The sequence below is a fragment of the Phyllobates terribilis genome, unplaced genomic scaffold (assembly GCF_046119375.1).
Source record: "Phyllobates terribilis strain yellow unplaced genomic scaffold, ASM4611937v1 Scaffold_11__3_contigs__length_659146591, whole genome shotgun sequence".
Taxonomy (NCBI): Eukaryota; Metazoa; Chordata; class Amphibia; order Anura; family Dendrobatidae; genus Phyllobates; species Phyllobates terribilis.
The window spans coordinates 370,939,678-370,965,128 of NW_027362771.1; the positions used below are offsets into that span (position 1 = coordinate 370,939,678).

Here is a 25,451-nt window from a genome sequence, read left to right on the forward strand (position 1 = left end):
GGGTTTGCCACACTTTTGTGCATGCCTGAAAAACAAAAACGCTAGCAGGATGAGGCCATTCAGTGTTCACTGTGAGTCTGTCGACTTCATTCAAGTGAATGGCTCCATCAGGGTTCCCATAAGAATACAGTTTCCACGGCTCCATGCAAAATCCCTGACAACGTGTGGATAGCACTGTATGTATGTGACCCTAGCTTTACAGTAAGTGGACTTCCTGGCACACACAATAAACAATGCTGAGCACTTTCCCAATAAGTGTTGATTCTTGACGCCACAGGTCCACCCTCCATATTCCAACACTAAGCAACCTTTTCTAATCTGCTAGGGAGAGAGTAAATTTGACTATGTTGCCTGGATCCCCTTCTCACCAACAGACCAATGATAAAGATTTTCTTTTTAGTAAATCCATTTTACCTGGAATGTTCCTTTAATGATGTCAGAAGCAACTTTACCATGTACTACACAATGTAAAATCTTTATCCAACATGACCTCATCCATGCATGTGCTTTGCCATTTTACTGTTGGTCTCAGTTGACTGGTTATCACTCCTTTAGTTTAATAAAATAGAAAGCCAGAGTAAGTCGACTTCAAGTGCGCTGCTGATTCAGAAGCAAATCATAGAACAATTTAATAAAAAGTGGTTTATTTGTCAACGCGTTTCAGAGTCAAATCCGACTCCTTCCTTAGGACAATCACATGTGAAAGTGGCAATGTAGCATCCATGCGGTTTAAATACAAGAAATTTTCAAAGAAGGGCGCCAAAACATAAAGGGGTGGGGAGTAAAAAAAAAAGGGGAAGATCACATATATTAAAATTTACTATCATCATATACATCTATTGTTTTATTCATTTTATAACCATAAGCAATAAAACATGTAAAAAAGAAAGGGGAACAGGAGAAAAATTAATAAGATAAAAGATGCTAAAAGGTCCGAGCATTGTGGTGGTAAAAAATGAAAGGATTAGATTTGAACTTGCTTCGTCCTATGTCATATCCTGTCTAAATCTCTGTGTCACCCTTAGTTTAACCCCTTTACCCCCGAGGGTGGTTTGCACATTAATGACCAGGCCAATTTTTACAATTCTGACCACTGTCACTTTATGAGGCAATTACTCTGAAACGCTTCAACGGATCACACTGATTCTGAGTTTGTTTTTTTGTGACATATTGTACTTCATGATAGTCATAAAATTTTTTCAATATCACTTGCGTTTATTTGTGAAAAAACAGAAATTTGGCGAAAATTTTGCAATTTTCAAACTTTGAATTTCCATGCCCTTAAATCAGAGAGATATGTCACACAAAACAGTTAATAAATAACATTTCCCAAATGTCTACTTTACATCAGTACAATTTTGGAACCCAAATTTTTTTTGTTAGGGAGGTAGAAGGTTTAAAAGCTGACCAGCGAACCATTTTTTTTAGGAACCACATCACATTTGAAGTGACTTTGATGGGCCTTTATGACAGAAAATATCCAAAAGTGACACCATTCCAAAAACTGCACCCCTCAGGGTGCTCAAAACCACATTCAAAAAGTTTATTAACCCTTCAGGTGCTTCACAGGAATTTTTGGAATGTGGAAGAAAAAAAATGAACATTTATTTTTTTTTCACAAAAATGTTACTTTAGACCAAAATGTTTTTATTTTCGCAAAAGGTAACAGGAAAAAATGGAAATTTGTTGTGAAATTCCTCATGAGCACACCGATACACCATATGCGGGGGAAAACAACTGTTAGGGTGCACGGCAGGGTTCGGAAGGGATGGAGCGCCATTTGAGTTTTTGAATGTAAACTTTGCTTAAATAATTAGCGGATGCCATGTTGTGTTTGGGGAGCCCCTGATGTGCTTAAACAGTGGAAACCCCCCACAAGTGACCCCATTTTGGAAAGTAGACCCCTCAGGGAACTTATCTAGATGTGTGGTGAGCACCCAGAATCCCCAGGTGCTTCATTTCATAGAAGTTCATAACATTGAGCCGTAAAAATAAAATGTTCACATTTTTCCAACAAAAATGTTTTTCAGCTTCCAATTTTGCATTTTCATAAGGGTAACAGGAGAAATTGCACCTTGCAATTTGTTGTGCAATTTCTCGTGAGTAAGCAGATACCCCATATGTGGGGGAAAACCACTGTTTGGGCTCACGGCAGGGTTCGGAAGGGAAGGAGCACCATTTGACTTTTTGAATGTAAAATTTGCTTGAATAATTAGCGGATGCCATTTTGCGTTTGGGGAGCCCCTGATGTGCCTAAACAGTGGAAACCCCCCACAAGTGACTCCATTTTGGAAACTACACCCCCTCAAGGATTTTATCAAGGGGTATAGTGAACATTTTGAACCCAGAGGTACGACACAGAATTTGATAACATTAGGTCATCATATTGAATAAGTTGTCTTTAGTCTTGAGTGCAAGTGCTCGCTACTTGAGTTTGCATCGGGTACTCAGGTATGCACCAAGTATTGCAGGTGCTCAAGTGACATGCTCGAGTCCCCGACTGCATGTTTCACGGTTATTAGACGCCCAAAAAAAACCATGCGGGGATCGCTCGTACATGGCAGGCAATCCCCGCAAGGTTTTTTTGGCTGTATAACAGATGCAAAACATATGTGGTGGAGACTCGAGCATGTCACTCGAGCACCCGCTATACTCGGTGCACACCCGAGCACCCGATAAAAACTCAAGGAGTGAGCACTTGTGCTCAACACTAGTCGCCATATCGTCGTAATTTTTTTTCTCTACTTCCGAAAAAATCCAAACCCCAACACAACCCTAACCCCAACCCTAATACAACCCCAACCCTAATACAACTTCAACCCCAACCCTAATACAACCCCAACCCTAGCCCAACCCTAACCCTAGCACAACCCTTACCCTAGTACAACCCTAACCCTAACCCTAGAGTTTATTTTTTACGCCGTTCCTCGTGCGGTATAAGTGATTAGATTACTTTATTCTTTGGGTCGGTGCAATTACAGCGATACCAGATTCATATCAGGTTTAATGATTGACAGCTGTCACACACTAAAAAACCCTTTCTTTTTGCAAAGACTAGTATTTGCATCGCCATATTTTGAGAGCAATCATTTCTCCATATTTCAGCTGACAGAGTCATGTGATGGCTTGTTTTTTTGCGGGGCGAGTTGACGTTTTTATTGGTATCATTTTCAGGCAAATGACATTTTTTGATCGCTTTCTTTTCCGATTTTTGGGAGTCAGAATAAACAAAAACCAACAATTCAGGAATTGATTTTTTGGTTTTTTTTTATGCCGTTCCGCGAGTGGTAAAATTGATAAGGCAGCTTTATTCTTCGAGTCAATACGTTTACAGCACTACCACATTTATATTGCTTTTTTTATGCTTTGGCGCTTTTACACAATAAAAACTATTTTATAGAAAAAATATTGTTTTTGCATCATTTTATTCTGAGAGCTATAACTTTTTTATTTTTCGGCCGTTGGAGCTGTATGATGGCTTGTTTTTTGCGGGACAAGATAACGTTTTCAGCGGTACCATTTTTATTTATATTCACCATTTTGATTGTGTTTTATTCCATGTTTTGTTTGGTGGTATATGATGATAAAGCATAATTTTTTGCTTCCTTTTTTTTTTTTTTTTTTTTTTTTTTTACCGTGTTCATTAAAGGGGTTAACTAGTGGGACAGTTTTATAGGTCAGGTTATTCAGGATGCAGCGATACCAAATATGTGTACTTTTATTGTTTTTTTGTTTTTTTTGGATTATTGTTTTCATTTTTTCTAAATATTTTTACAATTTTTCTTTATTTTTTTTTTACTTTCTGACATTTTTCTTACTTTTACACATTGTCCCACTATGGGACTTTCACTTTTTACATTCTGATCGGCTGTATAGCACAAGAATGCAGCACAGGGAGAAGTTACTTTGGTCGCGCACTACGCATGATCAAAGTAACTTCTTGCCTCCTGGTGACCCGGATGTTGTCATGATAACATCGTGTCACCATGACAACATCCGGGACCGGACTCAGACGTCGCGGGATGCCGGAAATGAGGAGGTAAGTATCGGCGCTTACCTCCCCCTTGCTCCCGCAATGCTGTGATCGTATTTGATCGCAACATTTCGGGGGTTAATGTGCAGGGAGCAGTACGGGACCACTCCCTGCACATAGCACTGGGTGTTAGCTGTGGCAATCAGCTGACACCTGGCGGCGATTGTGCCATCACAGCATCTGTGCGGGCGAAATCGCCAGGGCGTACTAATACGTATCAAGCCCATAAGGCCCAGGGCGCAGATACGTATTAGTATGCTTTGGGCCAGAAAGGGGTTAATAAATTTATTTTTAATTTTAACTAATTAAATGAATGCTAATAGTGCAGGTGTGGGCTAACTGTGACCAAACCGGCCACATCTGGCCTCTGGCCCTTTGGCTGTCCCCGTCCGGCCCAGGGACAGCCAAAGAGACATAAATCATGTGGCTGCTAGTTCTGAGGTCGGGCATTGCTGGCAGGTAGTGCTGGCCATGCTGGGAGGTGGTGATGCCAGTGTTGGAAGATAGTGCTGTTCATGTTGGGAGGCAGTGCTGGCCATACTGCAGGGTGGAGCTGGCTGTGCTCTGGGGCGGTGCTGAGGATCTATGGCATTCTGCGCCTAGACCCATAAATATGGAGGTCACATTACTTTGCACGATGTGTGTGCCTAATTGCTGAGGCGCTGCTCAGTGTGTGCATGCCTGTCATTCGGGACTAGTTAAAAACTGCTTCTAACATCGCTGCTTCAGCACATGTAGGAATAACATGCTGCCTGAATAGCACATAGTAAAGTCCTCGCCTCACTGCCTGAGGGCCATGGTAAGTATAAATCTAAATAGACTGGAGCTGAGTCAAGACTGGTGTAGCATACAATCACACTATGCTAGTTCTGCTAAAATAAAAGGCGCTGAATTAATTAAAGAAGCACTCCTATCAAAATTTGTATCCTCTTAATATATTTCAGTCACCATATTATATGGCACTGTGTAGTTACAATTGCTCATTTTGCCTTTTTACCCAGTTAATTCTTCTCTATTCCATTAGATCTATGACATCACATGGTTAAAAATTGACTAGCTGAATCCTTCTAATCTCTGTATAGAAACAGGAAGTCTCTTTTCCCTGCATGAGTCATGTGTCACTGCAAAAGTCCTTGGCAGGGGGGAGGAGCGAAACAACTGGGTCAGGAGTTTATTTATTTATTTATTTTACTCACTTATATAGCGCCATTAATTCCACAGCAATTTACAGACATTATCGAGTTGAAGAGGGGGATGACTTATGCTCGGAATATAGACTTCCTGTTTCTACATAGAGCAGAGAAAAGAGGAGAAATAACTCGGTAGAAAGACAAAATGAGCAATTGTAAGTACACAGTGCCGTATAATATGATGATTGCAATATATTAAGAGGATAAAAACTTTAATGAATTCAGTGTTGTTGCCTAAGTGGCCTGCACCTCCATGCTCTGTGCCAGAAATATTACTCCAGTCTTTATTTATTAATTTGATGGACAGATGTGACCCGCCCCAGTTCCGCTCATAGCTATGGTGGAGTTAAATCAACCTGGTGAAAAAATGCGTAATGAAAAAATGCGTAAAAAAGCATTACCCATTGCAAAATATTTTTTCAACTTTTCAAAGCCTTGATGCCTGTTTTCTGTTTTTGTATGTTCCAAATATCTTTTCTCCTGGTCCAAAATATGATTCTTGAACAGGAAGTGGCTTAAGCATTTATGAACCTTAACGAAGTTGCTATTCTCTTATTTTACTGGCTGCAGTGGTGACATCACAACTATGGCACACATCACTGCTGCAGCCAAACACCTAGCTCAACAATGTAGACTGCTCGAGGCAATGAACTCAATGATTGGCAGTGATGTGCATCATAGTTGTGACATCATCACTGCAGCCAGTATTCATGGACAATCCCTAGCAGTAACAATATCAGCCCTGGTGCAACTGTGGAACACTACTTTGTATTGTTATCACCAACAGAAGATTGACCTGTACTGGAACCCAATGCTGCCAACTGCGAACACTAATATATACCATTAAGGCCCCGTCACACTAAGCGACGCTACAGCGATCCCGACAATGATACGACCTGTCAGGGATCGTTGCTGCGTCACTATGTGGTCGCTGGTGAGATGTCAAACAGTCAGATCTTCCCAACGATGCGGCGACCCGTAGTGAGTGACCTGTATAACGATGCAACGCCTATGTGTTTCTGTGTCTGAGTCATCAACAAGGTTGTTGGTAAGGTGTCAAACACACCGATGCATGCTACCCAGCGGGGCCTCAACGATCAAAGAAATGTCCAGACCATTCCGACACGACCAGCGATCTCACAGCAGGGGCCTGGTCGCTGCTAAGTGTCAAACGTAGCGAGATCGCTGCTGAGGTCGCTGTTGCGTCACAAAACTTGTGACTCAGCAGCGATCTCGCTAGCGATCTCGCTTAGTGTGACGGGGTCTTTAGGGATTAAAAAAAAACTAAGCCTAGATGAGTCAGGTTCGATGTCTTTGTCCTTCTAAGTATTCATTTAGTGACAGACCATTAGAGGATTGGTAAAAAAAAAGTACATCTACCATTTCTATACTGTACATTTTTTATCCCTTCTTCCCTTAAATGTAAATCATTCTTTTCAGTTGGACGGTGCATACATTTTACCAGAGAAGGAATTTGGTTCAAGAAGCTATTCTAAGATGACTTTTCATTTTGAAGCTTTGTCATTCACAGAACTGAAATGCTGCTATTCCAGATCTGAAGCTTTTCCCTTTTTGATTTTTAAAGTGTACATGAAATTCTGGAAAATCAGCAATAGCTAAGTTTCTCCAGCTCTACTTTCTTATACAGGTGGACATCAAAGGCTCTTACAATACAAGTTCTTGATACAGTAGTGACTTGCATACATATCTTTAATGTCTGCTACCCGGAGTGACCCAGCTGAATTACCAGTAGCTATCCGCATGCAGACTTGTGTCAGCTGTAATTAGCTACAGGGCTTATTCACATCATGTGGCAGAAAAGCACTGGTTTATTCTGTATAGGATGCAAGGGATTTCATTATATAGTATATATCATTAAAAGCTGGGTGCTGAATGTACGAGGGTGAGTCGATAATTGCACTCTGGTTATATGAAAACTTCTGTTGGCCGCACTGTATTATCAATGCTTTCCATGCGAGGTCGCTGTCTCCCCAGTCACTGCTCTGCAGGTTTGAACATGTTGTGTCAATTCATTGGTGACTGCAGTGCAAGAAACAATGGCTGCCCAACTTGTGCTTGCAGGAAGGAAGACAAGCATGCAGTAGTTAATTTTTTGTGATCAGAGGGTCTGGTGCTGATATTTATCGAAAACTTTGGCTACACTACAGAGAAAATATTTGTTCATGAAGAAGTGTGTATGAATGGACAGAACAGTTCAAGGAAGGTCCCTAAGTGTCAGCCATGAAGAAGTTGCTGAACACCCAATTACGTCCATGACTGATGACAACATTGAGAATCCTCCCTACAGTCCTGCTTTTGCATCTGTTTGGTCCACTGATGAATCCCTACGAGGACGAACATTCACGTAAAATGAAGAGCTGAAGACAGCTTGCTGACAGATTGACAAAGTGTATAGAAAAGAAGTGAGATTATGTCAAAAAATTGTTTCTCTTTTCTGAAAATTTATTAAAACAAATTCTACAGCCAGAGTGCAGATAATATTTGACTCACCTCACCCTCGTGTATAGTATAAAAAATGGAGGCGTTTTCTCTTTTAGGTACCTAGAAATGCAGGGGACATTTAACCTATGACAGGGTCAGTCTTTATTTGTTTTAACTTATTCATGATCTTTGACCTATGATATCATATCCCTCCCATTCTTATCTATCTATCTATATACTGTATACACACGCAGTGGTGTGAAAAAGTGTTTGCCCCCTCCTGATTTCTTATTCTTTTGTATGTTTGACTTAAATGTTTCAGATCACAAAACAAATGTTAATATTAGACAAAGATAACACAAGTAAACAGAAAATGCAGTTTTTAAATGGAGGTCTTTATTATTAAGGGGAAAAGAAATCCAAACCTACAGGGCCCTATGTAAAAAAGTGATTGCCCGCTAAACCTAATAACTGGTTCGGCCACCCTTAGCAGCAACAACTGCAATCAAGCGTTTGCGATAACTGGCAATGAGTCTTTTACAACGCTCTGGAGGAATTTTGGCCCTCTCATCTTTGCAAAATTGTTGTAATTCTGCAACATTGGAGGGTTTCCGAGCATGAACCGCCTTTTTAAGGTCATGCCACAACATCTCAATCGGATTAAGATCAGGACTTTGATTAGGCCACTTCAAAATCTTAATTTTATTTTTCTTAAGCCATTCAGAGGTGGACTTGCTGGTATGTTTTGGTTCATTGTCCTGCTGCATAACCCAAGTGCACTTCAGCTTGAGGTCACAAACAGATGGCCGGACATTCTCCTTCAGGATTTTGGGGTAGACAGCAGAATTCATGGCTCCATTTACCACAGCATGTCTTTCAGGTCCTAAAACAACAAAACAGCCCCAGACCATCACACTACCACCTTTTCTCTTATCAGTCCACAAAGTATTCTCCCAAAACTGTTGGAGATCATCAAGATGTTTTCTGGCAAAACTGAGACAAGCCTTTATGTTCTTTTTGCTCAGCAGTGGTTTTCGTCTTGGAACTCTGCCATGCATGCCATTTTTGCCCAGTCTCTTTCTTATGGTGGAGTCATGAACACTGACCTTAACTGAGGCAATTGAGGCCTGCAGTCTTCTAGATGATGTTGTGGTGTCTTTTGTGACCTCTTGGATAAGTCGTCTTGAATGTTTATTGGAGGAAGCAGATCAAGTGATGTGTATTTGTGTAATGAGGGGGGGGTGAGGCCTACAGATATCACCACTCTTAATCAAGGTGTGCAGAATTATTAGGCAGCTTGTTTTCCTCAAAATATGCCAAAAAAGACATTTAACTGACTCTGAAAATTAAGAAATCGTTACAAATCCTTCTTATTGAGGGATGCAACACTCTTGAAATTGCTAATATATCGAGGTGTGACCACCGAACCATCAAATGTTTTGTAGCAAATAGTCAAAAGGGTCGCAAAAAACGTGCTGAGAAAAAAAGACGCTCACTAACCGCCAAAGATTTGAGAAAAATTAAACTTGACATGACCAGGAAACCACTATCCTCCAATGCTGTTATATTGCAGAACTGCAACCTCCCTGGCGGGCCCATAAGTACAAAGTGTTCAGTGCTTAGAGACATGGTCAAGGTGAAGAGGCTGAAACACGACCACCACTGAAAAAGACACATAAGTTGAAATGTCAAGACTGGGCCCAAAAATATCTGAAGACAGATTTTTTACAGGTTTTATGGTCTGATGAGATGAGAGTGACTCTTGATGACAAGATAGATGGACCCGTGGCTGGATCAGTAAAGGGCACAGACCTCCTGTGCGACTCAGATGCCAGCAAGGTGGAGTTGGGGTACTGCTATGGTCTGGTATTATTCAAGATGAGCTAGTTGGATCTTTTCGGGTTGAAGATAGACTTAAAATCAACTCCCAAACCTACTGCCAGTTTTGATAAGACACTTTCTTCAAGTAGTCTTACAGGGAAAAGTCTGCATCTTTCAAGAAAACATCCATTGCATGTGTGATGAACCTGTAGCCGCCATCTTGGTAATGATAAATCATATCCAGGGATGGCCACACTTCAGCAGCCCCCACCCTTGGGACCTTCTGTTAAAACGTCAACTAGATAGTTTCCCCCCATCCAGGCTCCTGTAAGATAAGAAGCCTACTTAACACTTGAATGCTAGGAGCTTCAAAGACTTCGAGAGGAAACACAGCCAGCAGGGGGGGGGTGCTTCGTCTATCTGTACCTGACCATTTGTCCCATAGGACTAGTTTCTTTGTCTGTCACAAGCATGGAGGCATAAGATATAGAAACATGAATAGTACACGCATGTTGCGTGGGATGGGCCAATAAAAAAATATCACGGCGTCCCGGAGCCATTGCGCACACAAGCCTCCGCGGTAGACGTTTGTACGTGCTCTGGAAGCCAAGATATAGCGCGGAGCCATTCCTGAGCACCGTATGGTATCATAATTGATGTCAAAAGGTCGGTTACGGCGGCCCGAATCCATGGGAACCCCTGGGGGTATCATGAGACCATCCCAGAAGAAGTTATTGGGTTCCATAGAATTTGGGCTTCTGATCGAAGTTAGACCTGAGGGTGGAGACTGAGTCAGCTGACCTCACCAGCAGTGGGCGGGACAGGGCAGGTAAGATAGCAGGACAGACAAGAGACAAGTCAGTCTTGACCCAAGAGTGGGGTGCTGAACATCTGAGCACCAGCTGAGGCCACCAAGGGGAGGAGCAGTTTGACCATGCGGTGGTAGGCCTCAGCCTGTAACAAAGAACCGTGCCTGCGACCGCAGAATCCTCTCCCTGCGTCACAAGAAAATCAAGAAACCGGTAACTGATATGCTGTGGTGATTCTGTGTGTTGTATTCCATTGTTGTATAGTTTAGCCTGACCTTATACCTGTGTATATTTAGTTGTATATCGTGTATCTAGTGTATTATTATAATCAATTACCTCAAGTAATTGTGGGCCTGCCTTTTATTCTGCATAACGAACGCACGTCCGTGTGAGCTCGGCTCAAGCCAAAAACGCTACCCAGGGTTGGTTCCTGACCCGATATAGGCCCATTCACGGACTGGGCGTATATCTAAAATAGGGACTGGTGGCAGCATACCAACTGGGGATTGGGGAAGGCTGGTAGTGACGGTCGGAGGTTCAGATATATATATTCCTGGCGCGGCCAAGGAAGATATATATACCGCCCTCACTACAGAGGGCCCCGATACCCAGTAGGTTACAGGACAGTCTCCCTGGCGACCGCTTATCCTAGGTGCAGTTCCTTGACTGACCTGAGGCTAAGAGGGCGCTAGCGAGTTGTGCTGTGTAGTGACGTTACGGTTTAGTGACGTTGAAGGGATAACACACTACCGTGTTCCCTGCGCTGGTTGCAGCTTCCTGGCACTACTTTCTCTAGGTGCAGTACCTTGACTGACCTGAGAGGTAAGGGGGCGCCAGAGAGCTGCACCCACCGGCCGGCTTTCATCACATTGGTGGCAGAGCGGTGGGATTGCAGAATAATAGTGTTGTGGGACCCCTACTCCCAGGCACTAAAGACTGCCAGTGGTAACTTCCACTGCTGGAGTCTTAAGGTCAGCCCAACGTTAGACGGTCAGGCTAAAAGTATAACAAGGTGTGTGCAAACTCAGGGTTGCAGCGGTGTCGGTTACCAAGATGGCAGACGGCACCAGGAGCAAGACCCTGCAGGAGGCTAATGCTACGGTCCGTGTGGCAGGAGGGGAGGACATTGTTACTCATGGCGAGGAGGAGTCCAGCCCGGGCACCTCAGGGAGCCAGTCCCCAGTATACGGTCCCGCAGTGGGCTGCCCACCACCTACCCAGCCCAGCCTGTCCAGATCACAAGCCCTTTTACAAGCGGCTATGGCAAGTCTCCAGTCTCATGGCGATGCCGTCTACAAAACCCTCCTGGCAGCATCAGAGAAGGCAGCGGAGGAGGAGCGCGAAGCTGCGGAGCGCCGGGAGGCTGCGGAGCGTGCAGAGCGGGCTGCAGAGCGCCGGGAGGCTGCGGAGCATGCAGAGCGAGCTGCGGAGCGCCAGCACCAACTGGACCTGGCCCAGCGGGGGCTTCCGCTAGAGCAACCAACCCATCAGGAGACCAAGTCGTCCAAAGTCCGAGCTGAGGACTTCCCTCTACTGGAGAAGGATGGGGACCTGGACTCCTTTCTGGTGGCATTTGAACGGACCTGTCTTCAGCACCATCTGGCCCGGGATCAGTGGGCCAGATACCTGACCCCCCGTTTGAGGGGTAAGTCCCTGGATGCCTTGGGGGACTTACCTGCCGGGGAGGTACAGAACTACGACTGCATCAAGCGGGCCCTGATCCGGCAGTACAACCTCACTCCCGAGTCGTACCGCCAGAAGTTCCGGAGCCTGCTGCGTGGCCCCAAGGACACCTGGACCGATCATATGCGGGCGCTGTTGAGAGCCGCAGAGCACTGGACCTCGGGTCTAGCGCTTACTACCCGCCAGGAGGTCCAGGAACTGTTCGTCACGGAGCAGTTCTTGTGGAACTGCCCAGAGGACCTCCGACAGTTCCTCCGTGACTGAAAACCAACAGGGGCTTCTGCTACAGCCGCCCTGGCAGACGAGTATGCCAATAACAGGGCGCCTGAGCTGAAGAAGTCTGCCAGCAGCACCTGGAGAGGGGGTAAGCCCAGTCATGCCCCTGTTTCCCCGGCCCCTAGAACACAAGGGGTGTATCCCCCTGTTGCCCTCTCCAGGCAAGGACCAGACGTAAGACGTTGTCATCTATGCAACAAACCAGGACACTTTAGGGCTGAGTGTCCCCAGCGCCAAAAGACCCCATCCCAGTCCCAGAGAGCGCCCAATGTTTTGTGTGTGGGAGGGGGTGGTGGTAGGTCCCTGGACAACATCCAACCCGTCACCATAGGCCGTTCTGCGGTCATGGGACTGCGGGACACGGGCGCTGAACGAACACTGGTACGGCCTGAGGTGGTGTCCCCCCAGGACTTGGTACCAGGAAAGACTCTTTCCGTCTCCGGGGTTGGAGGCGTGGAGCCGGCACTTCCCGTTGCCATGGTGTATTTGGACTGGGGTGCCGGAAGGGGGATGCGGGAGGTGGGAGTAACGCCAAATATTCCCGCAAATGTTTTATTAGGGACCGACTTGGGGCGTCTAGTATCGCAGTATGTACCCTCTGAACCCCCAAGTTCGGCCCCCCAAGAGTGTATTGATTTGTCTGCTGCTAATGCCAACCATGTTGTATGTAGTGTGTGTCCTGCTGAGGAGGAGGGAGTGAAACCTGAGGGTAACACCTGCACAGACACAACACAAACAGGGTTAGTGAAAGCAGGTGGGGAGTGTGGGGATGCCCGCAGAGGTGCTCAGCCGGCGTGCCGTGACCTCTTGTCCTCCGGTGAGGGAGGGGGCGGGCAGGATTCTGTAGAGGGAAGCTCAGGGATGGAGAGGGGGGCAGCTACCGGCAGTGTAGGGCTCCCAGGGGTATCCAGGCTGCTGAGTATAGGCCCACTGCAGGGGGAGGAACAGGCCATGGGAGGTGGGGGTGTCCCAAGAGAGGAGCCGCCAGGTAAGACCCCAGGGCAGGAGTTCCCCACATCCGAGATGTCCAAAGGCCTAGGAAGCCTGCCTGATCGGGCGGCTTGGTCAGAAACAGAGGGGAAGCAGGCACTACCCACGGTCACAGCGGTCATAGCCGCTGTCACCAGGAGTGGGAGCGCCGGAGCCCAAGGAGCCTTGCAGAGGTCCGACGGCTTCCCCACTTCTGACCAAGTGTCTGCCGGGTCAGACAGCGGCCAGGTGACATGCCCGGAGGGGCTGACAGAGGATGTGGCAGTTTCGTCGATTCTGGCCACATCAAGTCAGGAATTTCAGGCTGCGTTGGAAGCAGACGACAGCCTGAAAGCTCTCAAGGAACAGGCGGCACAGCCTCCCATGGAGTCGGACTGCGAGCGTGTGGTCTGGGACCAGGGACGGCTGTACCGGGTAACGGTCCAGCAGGGTTCACCGGAGGCGTGGCCCAGGGACCGACAGTTAGTGGTACCCTATCCGTTCAGGGCGGAATTGTTGCGGATCGCACACGAGATTCCGATGGCCGGACACCTAGGGATCGCTAAAACCAAGGCCAGGATAGCTCAGCATTTCTACTGGCCTGGGATGGGAGCCGCGGTGGGTGCCTACTGCCGTTCGTGTGACACCTGTCAGAGGGTGGGGAAGGCGGGGCAGCTCCCCAAAGCCCCACTGGTAACTCTGCCAATCATCGAAGAGCCTTTCTCGAGGGTCGCTGTGGATCTTATTGGACCTCTGTCCACTCCCAGCCACTCCGGGAAATGCTTCATACTCACGGTAGTGGACTATGCCACCCGGTACCCGGAAGCGGTAGCTTTGTCGTCCATTCGGGCCGACAAGGTGGCTACCGCCTTACTGGAGATCTTCTCCAGAGTGGGTTTCCCCCAAGAAATGCTCACCGACCGAGGGACCCAGTTCATGTCGCGGCTGATGGAGTCCCTCTGTAAGCAAATGCAGGTGCAACATCTGGTGGCCAGCCCGTATCACCCACAGACTAATGGCCTGTGTGAGCGGTTCAATGGCACCTTAAAGCAGATGCTTAAGATGTTGGTCGACTCCCACGGGAGAGACTGGGAGCGTTACCTCCCACACCTCCTATTTGCTTACCGGGAAGTTCCGCAGGCCTCAACGGGGTTCTCCCCCTTTGAGCTCCTGTACGGGCGACGGGTACGGGGCCCCCTGGCTCTGGTGAAGGAAGCATGGGAAGGGGATTTGGCCACCCCCGAGGTGTCGGTCATCGAGTATGTCGTGCGCCACCGGGACAGGATGATGGCCTTGGCAAAGCTGGTGCAGGACAATATGGCCCAGGCCCAGGCCGACCAGAAGCGGTGGTACGACCAGAATGCTTGTGAGAGGACCTACCAGGTGGGTCAAAAGGTGTGGGTACTGGTCCCCGTACCACAGAACAAGCTTCAGGCAGCCTGGGAAGGTCCCTACTTCGTGCACCAGAAACTCAATGCCGTCACCTATCTGGTCACCCTGGATCACGCCCGTGGAAGGAGGAAGGCCTTCCACGTGAACATGATGAAGGCTCATCATGAGCGGGAAGCGACTGCCCACCCAGTGTGCAACCTTCCCGAGGAAGGAGAGGTAGAAACCCTCCTGGATCTGCTCACCCAAGCCAAGGCGGGTGGGTCCATCGAGGATGTGGGGGTTGGCCACCAGCTCACGGAGGACCAACGGTCCCAGCTGGGGACCACCCTGCACCCCTTCCGGGGGCTGTTCAGCAGCCTGCCCGGAAGGACTGAGATGGCTGTCCACGACGTGGACACTGGCGATCACCCGCCGATCCGGCGTTCAGCATATCGGGTCTCTTTCGAGGTGCAGGGAAACATGCGCCAAGAGATAGACGAGATGCTGAAGCTGGGGGTGATCCAGGCATCCAGCAGCGCGTGGGCCTCGCCTGTAGTCCTCGTACCAAAGAAGGACCGAACTACACGGTTCTGCGTGGACTACCGGGGGCTCAACGCTGTAACGGCCACCGATGCGTTCCCCATACCACGCATCGATGACCTGCTCGATCGGATGGCCGGGGCTAAGTACCTGACCATCATGGATCTGAGCCGGGGGTACTGGCAGATTCCTCTGACCCCCGCGGCAAGGGAACGCTCTGCCTTTATCACCCCTTTTGGACTGTACGAGTCCACAGTGATGCCATTCGGCATGAAGAATGCCCCTGCCACTTTTCAGCGGATGGTCAATACGCTGCTTGAGGGACTTGAAGGGTACGCGGCTGCGTACTTGGACGATATTGCAGTCTTCAGTCCCACTTGGGAGGATCACCTAGAGCACCTGCGGCAGGTGCTCGGTCGGATCCACCGGGCAGGCTTGACCATCAAGCCGGAAAAGTGCCAGCTGGGCATGAGTGAGGTCCTCTACCTGGGTCACCGGGTAGGCGGGGGGGTTCTGAAGCCAGAACCGGGGAAAGTGGATGCCATCGCATCCTGGCCCACTCCTAGGACCAAAAAGCAGGTGATGTCCTTCTTGGGGACCGCCGGGTACTATAGGAGGTTCGTCCCACACTATAGCACCCTGGCCAAGCCCCTGACGGACCTCACCAAGAAGAAGCTGCCCGTCGCAGTCGACTGGACAGTCGCCTGCGAGACAGCTTTCGGGGCACTCAAGGCCGCCCTAAGTAGCTCCCCTGTACTGCAAGCTGCCGACTTCGACCGGCCGTTTGTGGTACAGACCGACGCCAGTGACTTTGGCCTCGGTGCTGTGCTAAGTCAGGTCAACACGACAGGCCAGGAACATCCTGTCTTGTACCTGAGCAGGAAGCTACTGCCCCGGGAGGTGGCTTACTCCACGGTGGAAAAAGAATGCCTGGCAATTGTATGGGCCCTGCAGCGTCTGCAGCCCTACTTGTACGGGAGCCATTTCACCGTGGAGACGGACCACAACCCCCTCAGCTGGTTACACACGGTCTCTGGGTCGAATGGCAGGTTGCTACGCTGGAGCCTCGCTCTCCAGCAGTACCACTTCTCCATTCGCCACAGAAGAGGCCGTGACCACGGTAACGCTGACGGGTTATCCCGGCAAGGGGAGGGTGCAGAAGGACGCACGGGGGAACACAGGAATGTGCTACCCCCTCGCGCCCTCGTATAGGGGGAGGTGTGATGAACCTGTAGCCGCCATCTTGGTAATGATAAATCATATCCAGGGATGGCCACACTTCAGCAGCCCCCACCCTTGGGACCTTCTGTTAAAACGTCAACTAGATAGTTTCCCCCCATCCAGGCTCCTGTAAGATAAGAAGCCTACTTAACACTTGAATGCTAGGAGCTTCAAAGACTTCGAGAGGAAACACAGCCAGCAGGGGGGGGGTGCTTCGTCTATCTGTACCTGACCATTTGTCCCATAGGACTAGTTTCTTTGTCTGTCACAAGCATGGAGGCATAAGATATAGAAACATGAATAGTACACGCATGTTGCGTGGGATGGGCCAATAAAAAAATATCACGGCGTCCCGGAGCCATTGCGCACACAAGCCTCCGCGGTAGACGTTTGTACGTGCTCTGGAAGCCAAGATATAGCGCGGAGCCATTCCTGAGGACCGTATGGTATCATAATTGATATCAAAAGGTCGGTTACGGCGGCCCGAATCCATGGGAACCCCTGGGGGTATCATGAGACCATCCCAGAAGAAGTTATTGGGTTCCATAGAATTTGGGCTTCTGATCGAAGTTAGACCTGAGGGTGGAGACTGAGTCAGCTGACCTCACCAGCAGTGGGCGGGACAGGGCAGGTAAGATAGCAGGACAGACAAGAGACAAGTCAGTCTTGACCCAAGAGTGGGGTGCTGAACATCTGAGCACCAGCTGAGGCCACCAAGGGGAGGAGCAGTTTGACCATGCGGTGGTAGGCCTCAGCCTGTAACAAAGAACCGTGCCTGCGACCGCAGAATCCTCTCCCTGCGTCACAAGAAAATCAAGAAACCGGTAACTGATATGCTGTGGTGATTCTGTGTGTTGTATTCCATTGTTGTATAGTTTAGCCTGACCTTATACCTGTGTATATTTAGTTGTATATCGTGTATCTAGTGTATTATTATAATCAATTACCTCAAGTAATTGTGGGCCTGCCTTTTATTCTGCATAACGAACGCACGTCCGTGTGAGCTCGGCTCAAGCCAAAAACGCTACCCAGGGTTGGTTCCTGACCCGATATAGGCCCATTCACGGACTGGGCGTATATCTAAAATAGGGACTGGTGGCAGCATACCAACTGGGGATTGGGGAAGGCTGGTAGTGACGGTCGGAGGTTCAGATATATATATTCCTGGCGCGGCCAAGGAAGATATATATACCGCCCTCACTACAGAGGGCCCCGATACCCAGTAGGTTACAGGACAGTCTCCCTGGCGACCGCTTATCCTAGGTGCAGTTCCTTGACTGACCTGAGGCTAAGAGGGCGCTAGCGAGTTGTGCTGTGTAGTGACGTTACGGTTTAGTGACGTTGAAGGGATAACACACTACCGTGTTCCCTGCGCTGGTTGCAGCTTCCTGGCACTACTTTCTCTAGGTGCAGTACCTTGACTGACCTGAGAGGTAAGGGGGCGCCAGAGAGCTGCACCCACCGGCCGGCTTTCATCACAGCATGCATCCAAGTACTCCACTGCTTGGCTAGAGAATAAGGCCTTAAAGGGAGCCGGCTCTAATGCTGATCCTGCTGTCAGTTAGTGCTGGGCGTGGTTACTGTCACTGCTCTCTATACACAGAACAGTGACTGAAATCGTGACGGTACTTCCCCTATGACTGGAAGCTGAACACTGCCGTGTGGTGGGGGGGTAATAAATTTAATTTTCTCCGGACAGTGAGACTGTCAGTGCCAGCTCCGCATGGCGTCGAAATGCTATTAACCTGAAGATTATCCCCATATCTGCCGGTTAATAGTGTTATTTTACATGACCGGTTCCCTTTAAAGATAAAAGAATAATGACTTGGCACTAGTGTTGAGCCACCCCCGTAGTGTTCGAGTTCGGTTCGGTTCATCGAACACCCGTGTGTTCGCCGAACTGTTCGTCGAACTGTTCGTCGAACACCTTCGAACACCGTTAAAACCAATGGCAGGCAAACAAAAACACATAGAAACACATAGAAAACACCTTCAAAGGTGTCCAAAAGCTGACAAACTGCTCAGAAGACATAACTAACACATGGAAAAGTGACAAGTACATATAGTCATGCGAAAATAAAAGAGGTGGAGGAGTAAAAGGAGGGGGAGACACAGATATAGGCATGTCATGCCCTTCTAAAATCCAAAAAGTGAGAAGCCGACACGGCCAGTCCGCTCCTGCCCGTGCCACCTCCGTGTCGCCGGGTTTGTGCCAGAGCCGCGGTGAACCCTGACGGCCAGCCCCCCTCTCCCAATACTGGTGCCTGTCCGCTGGTGGGTCGAGCGAGCCCCCCGTGGTGGAGGCAGCTCTAAGCTTTTTAATTTAAATTGTCTCTCTAATTTGAATGAATACACTTTAAATCCATTTACAAGGATCTATTGGAGGGCAAGTCTCATGCCAGCAGCCGCGGTAATTCCAGCTCCAGTAGCGTCCACTAAAGCTGCTGCAGTTAAAAAGCTTTTATAAGGATCGAGCTCGGCTGTCCACCGCAAGGCATCCTACTGCCAGTCCCAGCCCCTATGCCTTGGGGTGCCTCCTGATGCTCTTCACTAAGTATCCCATGGTCCCGAAGCATTTCCTTTGAAAAAATTAAGTGTCTAAACTACAGGTGGTGCAGCTTGCTTAACAGCCGGGATAATCCGCTCACTAGCAGACACTGCTACTAGGCACAAAGTATTTCCTGGGCTAGATGCAGTTAAAAATTTGTAATTAGATACTCTCGTTGGATGCTGAGAAAGCATTCCATAGAGTCTCCTGGCACGCCATATATGATTCTCTTAAAAAGCTTGGGGTAGGGGTCTAGGGGACCCTTTTATAGCCAAAATCACGGCCCTGTATCGCAATACGTCACCTAGGCTGAAGATAAATGGAACTGTAGCACCCTGAGGGCTCGGTTGCTACAGACGTATTGCACCTCACCCAGAGGTGTGATATCTCACTCTCAGGTAAGGATGGAGTGTGGATCAGGACCCGACACCTGCATGCATTACACCACATTGCCGTGGGGCAGGGCGACCAATATGCCCCTGAGATGGGCACGACAGTCCCTGTCCCTGGCTGGAGTGGGGGGAGGGAACACTGAGGAAGGGGAACCCTGTAGTGCAGGAGCAGGGAGGAAGCAGTTCCTGGGTGCATTGAGAAGGGAGTATAAAAGGTGGGCACCATCTTAGTTCAGTGCAGAGAAGTCTGAGCAGAAGTGGCAGGGAGCAGGGGCTCTGCATGAGCTCTGCTCCGGAGGCGGGCCTAGTAACAGAGGCCCAGGCCTGGAAGAGGGAGAAGGAAGGAAGAGGAGCGGAGAAGGCTCCAGGAACGAGGAATGAAGGGACCCCAGGGATGCGGACGGGCGAGTCGCCACCGCACGCCCGAATCCACCTGCGTGGAGGGGTCAGGCCAAAGGGGGAGACCGGTCCCCGAACTAGTGGAGGCAGGAAACGACCCTCAGCTAGAAACCGGAGGCTCTGACATTTTATGTGGCGCAGCCCCTCGCTACACCCGCTAGGAAGGCACCACATAGGGTCAGGGAAACTGGCGCCAAGTTTACCAAGAGGAGGCCCGAGGCAGCCGGACAGAAGTGTTGGTAAGAAAGGCCAGACAAAGGACACACAAAGGGGGTCCTGTGAAGTGCTCCAAAGTTATCTGGGAGTTGTCTGAGCCCCTCACCTGGTGAGCACAGTACGACGTGGGCAGCCGTTACCTGCAGACGTGGTCTGGATAATAAGAACTGTGAGTAAAGGCCCTGAACTGCATCACTGACTCCGTGTCGTTACTGCTGCTGCCCTGCACCATCACCCCCATCCTCCACATACACTGCCCTGAGGCTATACTCCTCCCGTGGGGAGTTATGCTACGCTCTGCTGCACCCACAACACCAGCCTCAGTGGTCTGCCCTGTAGCGGCGGTTCACTGTGACCGCAATCCACGGGTGGCGTAGTCGGACATTTAAACATGAAAACCACATAAATAGTTCCGCCACTGGTTTGACCGCCCTGAGCCACGGAACTGGGTCGCCGCCACGAAGACTACAACCACCAGCATCCACCAAAAAGGGTCCGGCTCCGGGTGTCCCAAGGCCCAGGGGGTGCGTCAGAACATTTTCATCACCTTTCACAATCACCAATGGGACAAGGCAGTGATGTCCTCTGTCCCCTCTCTTATACATCCTAGTGACGGAGCACCTGCTCTCATCAATTGGCCATAACCCCAATATTAGGTGGATTGAGGTGGGAGGCACCGAGTACAAGTGCTCTCTATTTGCTGATGATGTCCTAGTATATATCACTCAATCACATATATCCATCCATGCTGTTATGGCTGAAATAGATCACTTTGTTACATGGTAAAATTTTAAAATCAATGCAGCGAAGTCTGAGGCCCTCGATGTCTCCCTCCCCAAATCCATATAGGATTCCATCCAGTCCAACTTTCCCTTTGCCTGGCCCTCACAGGGTATCAAATACTTAGGAATTCCTATTCATAGAGACCTCTCCCATCTATGTTATCTTAATTTTGGGCCCTTTATTGAACAACTCCATACAGACCACGGTTGGCAAGTTAGAACTGTAAGATTCACTACGTGAACCACTGGTGTTTTGTGGAAAAGCACATGTACACTGCGTTCCAAATTATTATACAAAAAGTGTTTAGGAGTGATAAGGGAAGAATTTGTTTGTCAGTTAAACTCATTGATGGTGATGTGTGTCAGGGCTCTTTATATCACTGTAAGCAATTGCAGACACCTGTGCTAATTAGTTTGGCAGGTGTGTCCATTGAAAGGCAAGACTACTTAAGAAGGCTCTCTCACATTATTAAGCAGCCTACATTTTCTGCCAAAATGGGAAAGAAAAAGGATGTGTCGGCTGCTGAGAAGCAACAAATTGTGGAGTGTTTAGGTCAAGGCATGACTACAATCAACATTGTGCGATGATCAGGATGAAGTGTCTTGGCAATCAAGAAGTATGTAGCTGATTCACAGTACACACGTGTGCGTGCTGATAAGGGCAAATTGAGGACTCTTTCCTACAGGCAATTACGTCAGGTTGAAAGAGCAGCGGCAAAAAAGCCTTGTCATAGCAGCAGACAAGTTTTTGAAGCTGCTTGTGCCTCCAACGTCCCCCGAACAACAAGATGCAGGGTCCTTCAGAGGTTTGCAGCTGTGCATGCGCCATCCTGTCGACCTCCTCTATCCACTTCACACAAGCAGAAACGGCTCCAGTGGGCCAAACATTACATGAAGACTGATTTCAAAACTGTTTTGTTCACGGATGAGTGCCGTGCAGCGCTCGATGGTCCAGATGGATGGAGTGGAGGATGGCTGGTTGATGGACACCCCACGCAAACACGGCTACAGCGCCAACAAGGAGGAGGTGGAGTAATGTTTTGGGCTGGAATCATGGGGAGAGAGATTGTCGGCCCCTTTAGGATCCCTGAAGGCGCTAAAGATGAACTCCATAATGTATGTGGATTTTCTCAAACAGCACTTCCTGCCATGGTTCAAGAAGAAGAACCGTGTATTTCACAGCAAGATCATTTTTCTGCATGATAATGCACCATCTCATGCTGCACATAAAACATCTGCATCTCTGGCTGATATGGGCATAAAAGGGGACAAACTTATGGTGTGACCCCCATGCTCCCCTGACCTCTACCCCATTCAGAACCTTTGGAGCATCATTAAAAGGAGTGTCTATGATGGCGGGAGGCAGTTCACATCTAAGCAACAGCTCTGGGAGGGTATTCTGTCCTCATGCAAAACAATTGAAGCAGAAACCATCCAAAACCTGACAAATTCAATGGACGAGAGAGTTCAGAAGCTCCTTTCGAACAAGGGGTCCTATGTGAAAATGTAACATCACCTAGAATAAAGTTTTGAGTTGAAAACTGTTTGATTTCAGTTTCTAACAACCTGCTAATGCTTATAATTTCAAAAATGACCATTTTTTTGGTCTTTATTAAAATGAAAAGGTTGATCGAAAAGTTTGGGGGATCTAAGAGTGTGGCAACCCAGTAGTCATGATTACTTCGAATTCTGACAATATGAGGGTCATGCTGCAGGTAGTGCAGCAAGAAGGCACTTATGTGCCTTGCGCATCTCGGAGCCCCAAAATTATTTTCCGGGCTAGATGCAGCTAAAAATTATTTTTAATTTTAAATCTGGTGAAGCTTTAGTATAGATGGCCTAATAGGATCAGTGCTGCACACTGCTACAAAGCCCAAATTATTTTCCAGTCAAGATACAGATAAACATGATTAGTAATTTGAAAGCTTAAAACGGTTGGTAGGGTGATTTTAACCAATCATCAAGCTTTCACTCTCCCCAGGATGACACAGGAGTAGAAAAGTCGTTTCGGATCCATGATTTGTTCATCTTTATGAACGTGAGTCTGTCTACATTATCAGTGGAGAGCCGCGTGCGCTTATCTGTCAGCACACCACCAGCAGCGCTGAACACACGTTCAGACAGAACGCTGGCTGCGGGGCATGACAAGATCTCCAAGGCGTAAGTGGCTAGCTCCGGCCATTTATCCAGATTGGAAGCCCAAAAAGAGCAAGGGTCCAGTGACACAGTCGTGGCTTCAATGTTTACTTGGAGATACTCCTGTACCATCGTCTCTAGGCGTTGACTATGTGTCAGACTTCTTGTCTCCTGTGGCCTTGCAAAGGATGGGCTAAAAAAGTGGTGAAATGATTCCGCAAAATTGATGTTACCAGCAGATACTGTGGTTCTGTTACGGTTTGAGTGCTGAACACTTGACGGTCCCACGGTTGGCAAGTTGGAACTGTGAGATTCACTACGTGCACCACTGGTATTTTGTGGAAAAGCACATGTAAGATTCTGCAACAGTCTCTGCTGATACTCCTGCATGCGTGCATCCCTTTCTATGGCAGGAATAATTTCTGCAAATTTACTTTTGTACCGGGGATCTAACAGTGTGGCAACCCAGTAGTCAGGATTATTTCTAATTCTCACAATTCGAGGGTCATGTTGCAGGTAGTGCAGCAAGAAGGCACTCATGTGTGTTGCGCATCCAGGAGCACCAAGTCCCTGTTGTGTTGGTGGCGAGGTAACAATCATGCTTCCTTCCTCTGTCCTCTCCCCCCAACCTCGCACAACAGAAATGTGATCAAGGTCTCCCTCATCTGATGAGTCTTCCATCAGTTCGTCCTCCACTTCTTCCTGGGCTCCTGCACCTTCCTCACTAGTTTGGCTGCTACCATGCGCCCTGGTAAAACCATCTCCCCCACCCTCACATGCCTGCCGCCTTGGTGCTGCCGACCGTCTGGACCTTGCAGATGTTAGCCCTTCCGCATACAACTCCTCCTCCTCTACTTCCTCCACCTCCTCTTGTGCCACCACCTGACTCCGAATTCTGTTTAACATGTGCTCCAGCATGTAAATCACCGGAATAGTCATGCTGATAATGGCATCGTCAGCACTAAACATCTTCGTCGCCATTTCAAAACTGTGCAGAAGGGTGCATAGGTCCCTGATCTGAGACCACTCCTCCAGCGTGATTTGCCCCACCTCTGAATCTCGTTGGCCCAGGCTATACGTCAGAACGTATTGCACCAGGGCTTGTCGGTGCTGCCACAGTCGCTGCAACATGTGCAGAGTTGAATTCCACCGGGTAGGCACATCGCATTTTAGCCGGTGAAGTGGCAGGCCCAACGACTTCTGTAGAGATGTAAGTCGCTGAGCTGCGGGATGCGAACGGCGGAAGTGAGCACACAGCGACCGTGCCCTCTGCAGAAGGTCATCTAGTCTGGGATAGTGTGCTAAAAATTGCTGGACAACCAGGTTCAACACATGAGCCATACAAGGCACGTGTGTGACATTGCCCCGGCCAAGGGCCGCACCCAGGTTTGCAGCATTGTCGCACACTGCCTTCCCTGGTTTCAGGTCCAGTGGAGACAACCATTCATGAAATTGGTTCTCCAGAGCTGACCACAACTCCTCAGCTGTGTGACTCACATTTCCCAGACATTTCAATGTAAAAACCGCCTGATGACGTTGAGCCCTACTGCCAGCATAGTAAGGAGGTGTGCAGGATCCCTTCTGCGCAGTTAGAAAGCTTGTGGCATGACCAGACAGGCTTTGGGTGCAGGTGGAAGACCGAGAGGAGGTTGAGGAGGCAGAAGCAGTGGAGGAACTTTGACATAAAGAGGATTGACGCACAACTCGTGGGGACGGCAAGACTTGGACAGCAGCCCCTTGTCCTGCTGTCACCATAGTTACCCAGTGCCCAGTCAGCGACATGTAACGCCCCTGTCCATGCCTACTCGTCCAAGTGTCTGTGGTGAAATGCACCCTGTCACACACAGAGTTTCTCGAAGAAGCGGTGATGTTGTGTGCGACATGCTGGTGGAGCGCAGGCACACCTTTCTTTGAGAAGTAGTGCCAACTGGGCATCTGGTACTGGGGCACTGCGACGGACATAAGGTCTCGAAAATCCTCTGTGTCCACCAGGCGGAAAGGCAGCATTTCTGTAGCCAAGAGCTTGCAGATGGTGAAATTCAACCTCTTAGCTTTCTCATGGCTAGGAGGAAATGGTCTTTTACTTGTCCACATCTGAGGGACCGAGGGCTGGCTATTGTGCTTAGACGGGGTTGATAAGGGTGTCCCCGGCAAACTGCCGGTCTGTGAGGAAGATGCAGGCGGACATGTTAGGTTGCCTTGATCCAAAGGTGGTGCTATCGATGTCGGACAGCGCTCAACACCAGCTGGTGTTACCACCTCCAAAGAAAATGATGACCTGCCAATCACGCTGGCTGTTGCGGGTAAAGAGGTGGCAGGTCTGCGCCCCAAAACAGGTGTGACTGCTGTCCCCCCAGTCACAGAGGATGAAGAGGCCGCGGATGCACAAGATATGGCAGACGGTGATTGGCCCGGCCGGCTAGGCCGCATTGTAGCACACTGAGCTTCCCACTGCAACTTATGCTTCATGTCCATGTGCCGGTTCATGAATGAAGTACTCAAACTATGTATTTTTTGGCCTCTACTTAGCTTTTGCTGACAAATGTTACAGATAACACGAGTTGGGTCATCTTTATCGATCTGAAAAAATGCCCAGGCTATGCAAGGCTTAGCACCCATGCGA

At 48.6% G+C, this 25,451-nt stretch overlaps 1 protein-coding gene across 2 annotated transcripts in view; it reads left to right on the forward strand.

Moving 5' to 3' along the window:
- Positions 1 to 25,451, forward strand: part of APBA2 (amyloid beta precursor protein binding family A member 2) — a 699,615-nt gene that overhangs the window by 610,237 nt on the left and 63,927 nt on the right. The gene's annotated exons all lie outside the window — the stretch shown is intronic.